We start from the raw sequence: 9,089 nt of genomic DNA on the forward strand, positions 1-9,089 counted from the left end.
GATGACTTCGGCCAAAATTATTGCACATCTAATGATAGAAGTATTTCAAATTACAAGTGTTCCAAGGTCTTGGCAGTGCTTTGCCCTCGTTATCTTCAAGCCGATAAGCTCCATTGCCTAATACCGAAGTAATTATGTAAGGTCCTTCCCAGTTTGGGCCAAGCTTGCCCTCTCTGGGATCCTTCTTGTTGCCGACGACTTTTCTCAGGACTAGGTCGCCAACTTGAAAATCTCTTGGATTGACCTTCTTGTTGTAAGCTCTGGCAAGCTGTTGCTGGTATACTGCGAGCTGAATTGCAGCTTTCTCTCTTCGTTCTTCCAAAAGATCTAGATCTCAGGCTAAGAGTATGTCATTTGTTCCGTTCTCAACTCCCTGGGTTCGGATCACTGGGATGCCGACTTCCAGTGGAATGACTGCTTCTGTGCCATAAGCCATGGCAAAGGGGGATTCCCCTGTTGATCTTCTCGGCGTAGTCCGATATGCCCAAAGCACGTTAGGCAATTCGTCTACCCACTTTCCTTTTGCTGCCTGCAGCCTCTTCTTTATTCCATCCAAAATTACTTTGTTAGATGCTTCTGCTTGCCCATTGCTTTGGGGAAAACTTAGTGTTGAAAAGTAATTCTTAATCTTGAATTTCACACAAAAGTTCTTGATGAGTTTGCTGTCAAACTGTGTTCCGTTGTCGGCAACTATTGCTCTTGGAATCCCAAATCTGGTGATGATGTTTCTCCATATAAAGTTCTTGACGTCCACATCTCGGATTTTGGCAAGAGGTTCTGCCTCTATCTACTTCGTAAAGTAATCTGTTACTACCAGCAAGTATTTTCTCTGCCCAGTTGCCTGGGGAAGTTGCCCAACAAGATCCATGCCCCATTGGGCAAACAGCCAAGGGTTGGATACTGGGTTTAGGTCAGCAACTGGCTGATGTATCAAAGGTACAAACTTTTGGCATTGTTCACACTTCTTCACGTAGGCTTCAGCATCCTTTTGCATGTAGGGCCACCAATACCCCTGGGTAATGGCCTTGTGGGCTAATGATCTGCCCCCAGCATGGCTTCCACAAATTCCTTCATGAATTTCATATAGGAAATCTTCAACCTGCAAAAAGTGTACGCACCTTAAAAGGGGTCCAGTGAAGGACCTTCTGTAGAGGTGTCCATCTGCTATCAGATTGAATCTTGCTGATTTCAATCTGACTTTGTGTGCCTCCTTACGATCTTCTGGCAACTTTCTTTCTTTCAGGAATGTAACAACTGCATCCATCCAGCTTGGCCCCATGTCCACACTCATTGCTTCCTGCTCTGTGCTCTGTGGTTCTATGCTCAGGCCCGATATATAGTCGATCATAATTGTCCTTGTTTTTCCAGTTTGCATTGAACTTGCCAGGTTAGCCAACGCGTCGGCGTGGGTGTTGTCATCTTAGCTAACTTGGAGTAGTCGGCAGTACTCCTACCCCTACTCCTTGTCGGTTCGAACTTCCATCGACAAACAGTCTGAATGAGTCGCCGATGTAGATGCTGCAGGGTCTGAGTTTTTCCTTCCTTTGCTCTTTTGCCTTAGGCTGGGATTCTCCTTGCTTGCTGGGACAATGCTCATCCTGGCTCAACGGAGCCCGATGTTCAATGGTTTCAGACGTGAATTCTGCCACGAAGTCGGCCAAAACTTGGCCCTTTATTGCTGTTCTAGGCCTGAACTCCAGGACATACTGGCCCAAGGCAACTGTCCATCTTGCGATTCTTCCTGTTAAGTCTCCTTGTTGCAGCAGGGACTTCAGTGGGTTCTCCGTGAGCACCACAATCTTGTGCGCCTGAAAGTAATGGTTCAATTTTTTTGAGGCCATTGCTAAGGCCAGCATTAATTTCTCTAGTGGTAGATACCTTGTTTCTGCGTCAGCCAAGGTTTTACTTACATAATAAACAGCCTTTTGTTCCCCTTGTTCTTCTCGGATTAGCACTGCACTTACTACGTGTTCTGACACAGCTAAGTACAAAAACAGCCCTTCCCCAGGTTCAGGTGTCGAGAGGACCGGAGCCATGGTCAGATATTTCTTTAGGTCGGCTAAAGCGGCCTCATATTCCTCAGTCCATAGGAAGTCCGTGGTCTTCTTCACCAGGTTGAAGAAGGGTTTACATTTTTCTGAGCTTCGGCTTATGAACCTGTTTAGGGCTGCGGCCCTTCCAGTAAGCATTTGTACCTGTTTTGCCGATGTTGGGCTCTGTAGGTCTAGGATAGCCTTGATCTGATCTAGGCTGGCCTCTATGCCCTTCCTTGTTACCAGGTACCCCAGAAATTTACCAGATCCAACTCCAAACGCGCACTTTGATGCGTTGAGTTGGAGCCGATATGTTTTGAGGATCTTGAATACCTCTTTTAGGTCGGCAAGATGACTCTTAGGCTCTTTGGTCTTCACGACCATGTAATCGATGTAGACTTCTACTGTTTGGCCAATCAGGTATTTGAACATTTTGGTTACCAACCTTTAGTAAGTTGTTCCTGCGTTTTTCAACCCAAAAGGCATTACCTTGTAACAATACAGTCCTTTCGGAGTGATAAACGTTGTCTTCTCTTCGTCTGGAGGGTACATGGCTATCTGGTGGTATCCTCTGTAAGCGTCCAGGAAGCTCATCCTTCTATGTCCATATGTGGCGTCTACCAACTGGTCTATCTTGGGTAGAGAAAGCAGTCTTTGGGACAAGCTTTGTTCAGGCTTGTAAAATCTACGCAAACCTGCCATTTACCGTTCTTCTTCTTTACCACTACTGTGTTGGATAGCCATGTCGGGTAATGAATTTCTCGGATGGCCCTGGCCTCCAGAAGTCTGTCCATTTCTTCTTCTACTGCTTCGACGTGCATCAACGTCGGTCTTCTAGCTCGTTGAATCACAGGTTTTGCCAACCTGTCGACATTCAGTCTATGGCAAGTGACCTCGGGGTCGATGCCAGGCATTTCGTAAGGTGTCCAGGCGAACACCTCAATGTTGGCTCTTAAAAAAGTCTCCAACTATTTTTCCTCTTCTTCGGCTAAGCCCGAGCCGAGAAGAAAGAAGCTTTCTTTGTCTCCATCCTGGACGAGGATTTTCTTTAGCGCCTCTTCACTCTTCTCGGCTGGTTCTTTGCCGACGTCTTCTAGTACTTCCACGTCCACATCTTCAATTTCTGCCTCTTTTGGCTCTCGAACGCTGCAAGTAGACTTCATTACTGCCATGGAGCAACTTCTTGCCTGCAGTTGATCTCCTCTGACTTCTTCAATCCCATACTCTGTTGGGAACCGCAGTAGTTGATGCAATGTTGAGGGAGCTGCCCCCATTGCATGCAACCATGGTCTTCCCGAGATGATATTATATGGTGAAGGTGTGTCAATCACCATGAATTTTGTCCTGATCTTCTTAGTGCCAGCTTGTACTTCTAAGCTTGTTGCGCCCAGTGGCCACGTCGGCGCTCCATTGAAGCCGACCATCGGGCCATTTGATTGCTCCATGTCATCTGGGTGAAGGCCTAGCTCCTTGTAATATCTAACGTACATGATGTCACTAGAGCTGCCTTAATCTATTAGGATGCGTTTCACTTGGCACTCCCCAACCTGGAGGGATACTACCAAGGCATCATTATGCGGATGCTGGACCATCTTTAGGTCAGTTTTAGTGAAGGCTATCATCGGTCCTCGGCACTCTTCAGGCCGAGGTCTTTTATGTCCGACCTGGTTCACGTGCTGCAGGTGTTTTACTCTTTGGGTTTCTCCCCGAATGTCGCTTTCGTTCACTTTTGAGTGAATTACATTAACCACCCTAGGTCCCCCTCCCTGTGGTTGCTGTGCTGGGGGAGGCGGGGCCGCTGGTGCTTGAGGCAATCTTGCTTGCTTTTCTCTTGTCCTGGCTTCGTCGACGAGGTCCCTCAGATGGCCTTGCCTTACTAAGTCCTCTAAGTATGCTTTTAGGGCTCTGCAGTCCTGAGTTGGGTGCCCTTCTTCATTGTGGTAAGCACAACGCCTACCAACGTTCCTTCCCATGTATTCCCCTGGGGCCTTTGCTGGTGCTCTGAAATAAGGTTGATTTCGGATTTGCTCCAGGACTTTGTGTACTGGGATTCGGAACACAGTCGTCACTGCCTGTTTACCCCTCAATTTTATCTCCGATTTGTTAAATCCGTTGTCACCTCAGCTTCGCTTCGGCTCGCCGTTCCTTTTTTCCTGTTTTACCTCCTTATTCCCCGACGTGTCCTCCTCGGCTCTGGCATATTTCTCAATTCTCGCCATGAGCTTTTCCATGCTTTTTGGTAGAGTTTTTGCCAAAGACTTCCGTAGTGGACAATTGTCTTTCAGGCCGTTCTTGAATGAGACGACCGCTACTTCTTGATTACATTCTAGTATTCGATTGAACACCGCATAGTACCTTTTCGCATAGGCCCTAAGGCCTTCGTCTTTGCTGATCTTCAGAGCCATCAATGCGTCCACCCTCAATGGCTGCAGTTTGTTTGTCACAAACCTGGCCACAAACATCTTGGCTAGGCCTTCCCAAGTCTTTACGCTTCCCTTCGATAGTTTATGAAACCAATCTGATGCAATTTCCCCAAAGGACGAGGGGAATACTTTGCAGAGCAACGGCTCGTTTCCACTATATGATGCCATCGAATTCAGGTATAGCCCGACGTGGAAGTTGGGATCTGACTTACCATCATATATTTGGAACCTCGGCATACTGAATCACTTTGGTGCTTGAAATTTGTCCAGCTCCACCGAGAATGGTGTCCTCGGCTTAACCGGAGAAGTTACCTCGGCTTCAGCATTCTGTTGCTTCCTCTTGAGGTAATCGCTCAAGTCTTCTTTACTCCTTCCTGAAGCTCGGCTATCTCTGGACTTCAATCTCTTCGGCATACTACTTTCGGCCTCGTGGTGGGCTCGTTTTGATCTCTCTCCACGTGTTGTGTCAAAGCAAAGCGCCTGCACTTGAACATGCCGATGTTCTTTGGGTTCTGGGTCCTTCGTGTGATACATTCTTCGAGACTCCTCTCATCTCAGCTCCTCTCGTCCACCTTCCCTGGAAGGTCGATGAGAGTGCCTTCCGCTCCTGGTGTGCTGAGGGACTTCGGGAATTGTTCTTCTTCTTCCCTTCTAGGTATTAGTTGCTGGCATCGGCGTATCTTGCAGCGGGTATGGTGGCTGCATGACATTGTTTTGCATCATGAAGTTAACCACTGACTGTAGGTCTGCCAACTTGTTTGCCAAGTCTTTTACTTCCTCATCCCTCCGTAGGCACCTATCCTTTCATACCTGAAGGTTATCTTCGTTATAATACTTACTTTGGTCTGTTCTCTTCGAAGTATCGCCCTTCTGGCCGACGTCTTTTTCACCGTGGCGTTGGTCATGAGTTTCTGCATTGTGGTTGTCTCCTTTAACGTCAAGGTCAATTGGTCTGCCACTCCCAGCAGGAGTGTCGCCCCCAATGTTTTCCTTCTGTCCGTTACTGGCCATCTATTCTTCTAAGTTTTCCACAGACGGCGCCAAATTGTGTGGGTAATTTTCTGACCACACTGCCCGCCTAGTAATCAACTGGAGAGCACCGACAGAATAGATGGTTTCAGCTAACCTGCAACAGAAAGAAAAAGGCTCCGGTGGTGGCTCTTCCACCCGGGGGCACTCCGACGATCAAGTCAGTATATCTCTCAAAGATAATCAAGTGCTAAACTCACTATTCAAAGCATAAAACTGCGTACCTTAGACCCACGGGGGTGCCTCTCTTTTATAATTTACTCAATCCTAGTCCCACTAGAAGCCTGACTTCTATGGACTTCCATTCGGTGCTTACTTTGGATTTCTCAAGAGATAAAGATAAACTCCCTAAGAGTTTTATCCTTATCTTAGCAAAGTCTTCTCTTTACTCTAGGACTCTTGCCCCTTATCCATTATCCGCTTATCTCGGATTCCGATATCTTCGGAGATAACCTCGGCCTCGCCGAGATAACCTCGGCCTCATAACCAGGACACGTGGCACTTTGGCTGACACGTCGGCGTCACCTTGCCACGTGTTGGTATTTAGAAAATACATCCCCACAGCTTTTAATTAATACAAAACAACTTCACATAGAATTATCGACCCAGTTTATAAATTCTAATATGTTAGGCAACATGTGTAACATAAAATATTTATTAATTATTATTATTATTCTTTTTTATAATTGGGTGTTCGGACTAATAGCTTATGTGCACTTTGATTAAATTTCAAGACCTTAAAATTAACGACTGATCGAATCTTCAATGGTCTCAAAATTTGGAATGTTTGGCCTTTGTAGGTTTTAAACTTACAATCTCTTAAGTGGTAAACTCTTTAATTGCTTTCTTCACCCACTAAGAGCTTGTTTGAGAATAACATTTTGACTAAAATAGTCATATAAAACAAAATAAGTTATTTTGGTCAAATAAGACAAAATGTCACATCCAATCCATAATCATTTAATTTTTTATCTCATCAAAATTAAAAAAATCAAAAAATCTATCTCAAACGATGCATTTTAACCCAGGCTAAAATAATCAAAAAAATCAATCCACATCCCAAATGAGTTCTAAGTTAAATCCCTTACACTATGTATGGTTAAGGGATTTAGCAAGATATTTGAAAATAGAAAAAGAAAATGTGTGTAAAACTAGATGAAATATAAGTATATTTTATTTAAATTTTACCTACATTTTCTTTCTATTTCCTTTTCATTTTCTAAATTTCTTATCAAATCTTCTAACCAAACACAACGTTAGTATAACATAAAATAATTAATAGTTACTTTCCTAACAATTTTTTTTTTTTATTTATAAAATTACCAATACCATCCCACCCTAACATGTTAAAAAATTCAACTATATGCAAGCCAGCACATATATTTATATTAAGAAATTATTGCGAGGAAATTAATTATATATTTATTTATTTTTGGGTTAGAAAATTAATTATATACATATATGTGTATGTATAATTGTATGTAATGTCAACGGTCAAAAATGCGGGGAGCAACCGGAAACCGTTGGCGGTACGCAGCAGTGTCCACGAGAAAGTCCGAAAATAGAGCCACCGACGCGGGTACAGAACAATACAGCAGTAGTGATGATAACGAGAGGAACCAAGTTCAACAGTGGGTCCGTTTCGGAAGAGTTAAAGTGGTTTTTTTTTATTATTATTTTAGTTATAAAAGATAAAATATGTTATTTTAATTATAAAAAATAAAACATCACATCTAATTCATAATTATTATATTCTTTTTTCATAAAAAAAAAATTAAAAAAGTCAAAAAGTCCTTTCCAAACTAAGCTTTTTAGCCTAGGCTAAAATAGTCAAAAAAATCAAAAGCCAACCCACTTCCCAAACCAATCCTTAATAAGTTTTCATGTTTTAAAATTTGTTTAAATTTTGTTAAATTTTTTAAGACAATTTTAGGGTGAAACACTAATAAATTTTAAAATATAATTTTGTTAATTGTTTAATCATTTTTGTTTTTTTATGAACCTAAACATCTCATTAAAATAAAAATTACACAAAATGATAATCACTTATATGTTTTGATTTAATTTTTTAGGGATAAAAGTGAATTTCTCTAAATATAAAATTACACATTTAGGCAATTCGCATTATAGAAGTTTTGGATTTTCCCTCATCTTGGAACAAATCTCATATTATGAACAAAAATATAACACTCTAATATAATACAGTAAATAACTCATTGTTGTACTTTTCTCAAACGTAACAACGTAACACTCAAAAAAATTATTAATATACTTTTATCAAATGTAGCACTCTAATATAATACAAAGGTAACACTCAAATGTAACATACTCTAATTAATGTAATCTTAAATATAACACTCCAATATTACATTCTCCAATGTAGCACGAAAAAAAAAAAAAAACTAAAAACTTCTTAGGGTGCGTTTATTTGGACGGACTGGATAAGGGGGGATTGTAATCCATCGGACGGTTAGTCCCGGGATACATTGCCCCCGGACTATTTGATTTGACTAGATTTGTATCCTATGTTTGTTTTGTCATGGGATTAGATGTCTGGATTGGACTATTTTTAATGAATCCAATGTTTGGTTAGACGGACTAGATAAGGATAAATGTTCAAAAAATTATTTTATCCTTGTAATTTATAATTTTTATTTAATATATAATTTTAAATTTGTAATCTATAATTTATAATTTAACAACACTAAAAAAATTTAATTTATAAGGCCATAATTTTTAATTTATTATTTTCAATTAAATTTAATTTATAATTTATAATTTATATTTTTTATTTAATATATAATTTTAAATTAACGATAATAAAAAAATAATTTTATTTAATATATAAATTAAATTTTCAACAACACTAAAAAAATTTAATTTATATGGCCATAATTTATAATTTATTATTTTTAAATAAATTTAATTTATAATTTATAATTTTTATTTAATATATAATTTTAAATTAACAACACTAAAAAAATAATTTTAGAGGAATATGTAAATTTAATTTTTTAACAACACTAAAAAAAATTAATTTATAAGGCCATAATTTTAATTTATTATTTTTAATTAAATTTAATTTATAATTTATAATTTAATTTTTTTATTTAATATATAATTTTAAATTAACAACACTAAAAAAATAATTTATAAATGTTCAAAAGACTATTTTACCATTTCTAATTGTTTACTAAGTAATAGCATGGAGGGTAAAATGGACATTTCACCAAATAATCTCATGGGATACCAATCCCATGGTTTCTATCCCACACTCCCCATGGGATAGAATAGTCCCATATTTGTGAGACTAATAGTCCGGAGCAAAATTTTGTAAACAAACAATGGACTATTAGTCCGGTGGGACTAATAGTCCAATCCCACACCCTTATCCCTTAAAACAAACATGCTCTTAGTGTATTTTTTCCAAACGTAACACTCATAGCTTGAACTTATACATTTGTCTAAAATTTATTAACGAACATTTTTATTCCTTTTGGAATAGTTTGAAAAATTCTACATATTTTTTTTAGAGTATTATATTGGAATGTCATGTTTAAGAAAAATACACTAAGGAACTTTTTTGTATGTTACATTAAAGTGT

This window comes from Camellia sinensis, chromosome 1, assembly GCF_055761805.1.
Source record: "Camellia sinensis isolate YWXY chromosome 1, ASM5576180v1, whole genome shotgun sequence".
Classification (NCBI taxonomy): domain Eukaryota; kingdom Viridiplantae; phylum Streptophyta; class Magnoliopsida; order Ericales; family Theaceae; genus Camellia; species Camellia sinensis.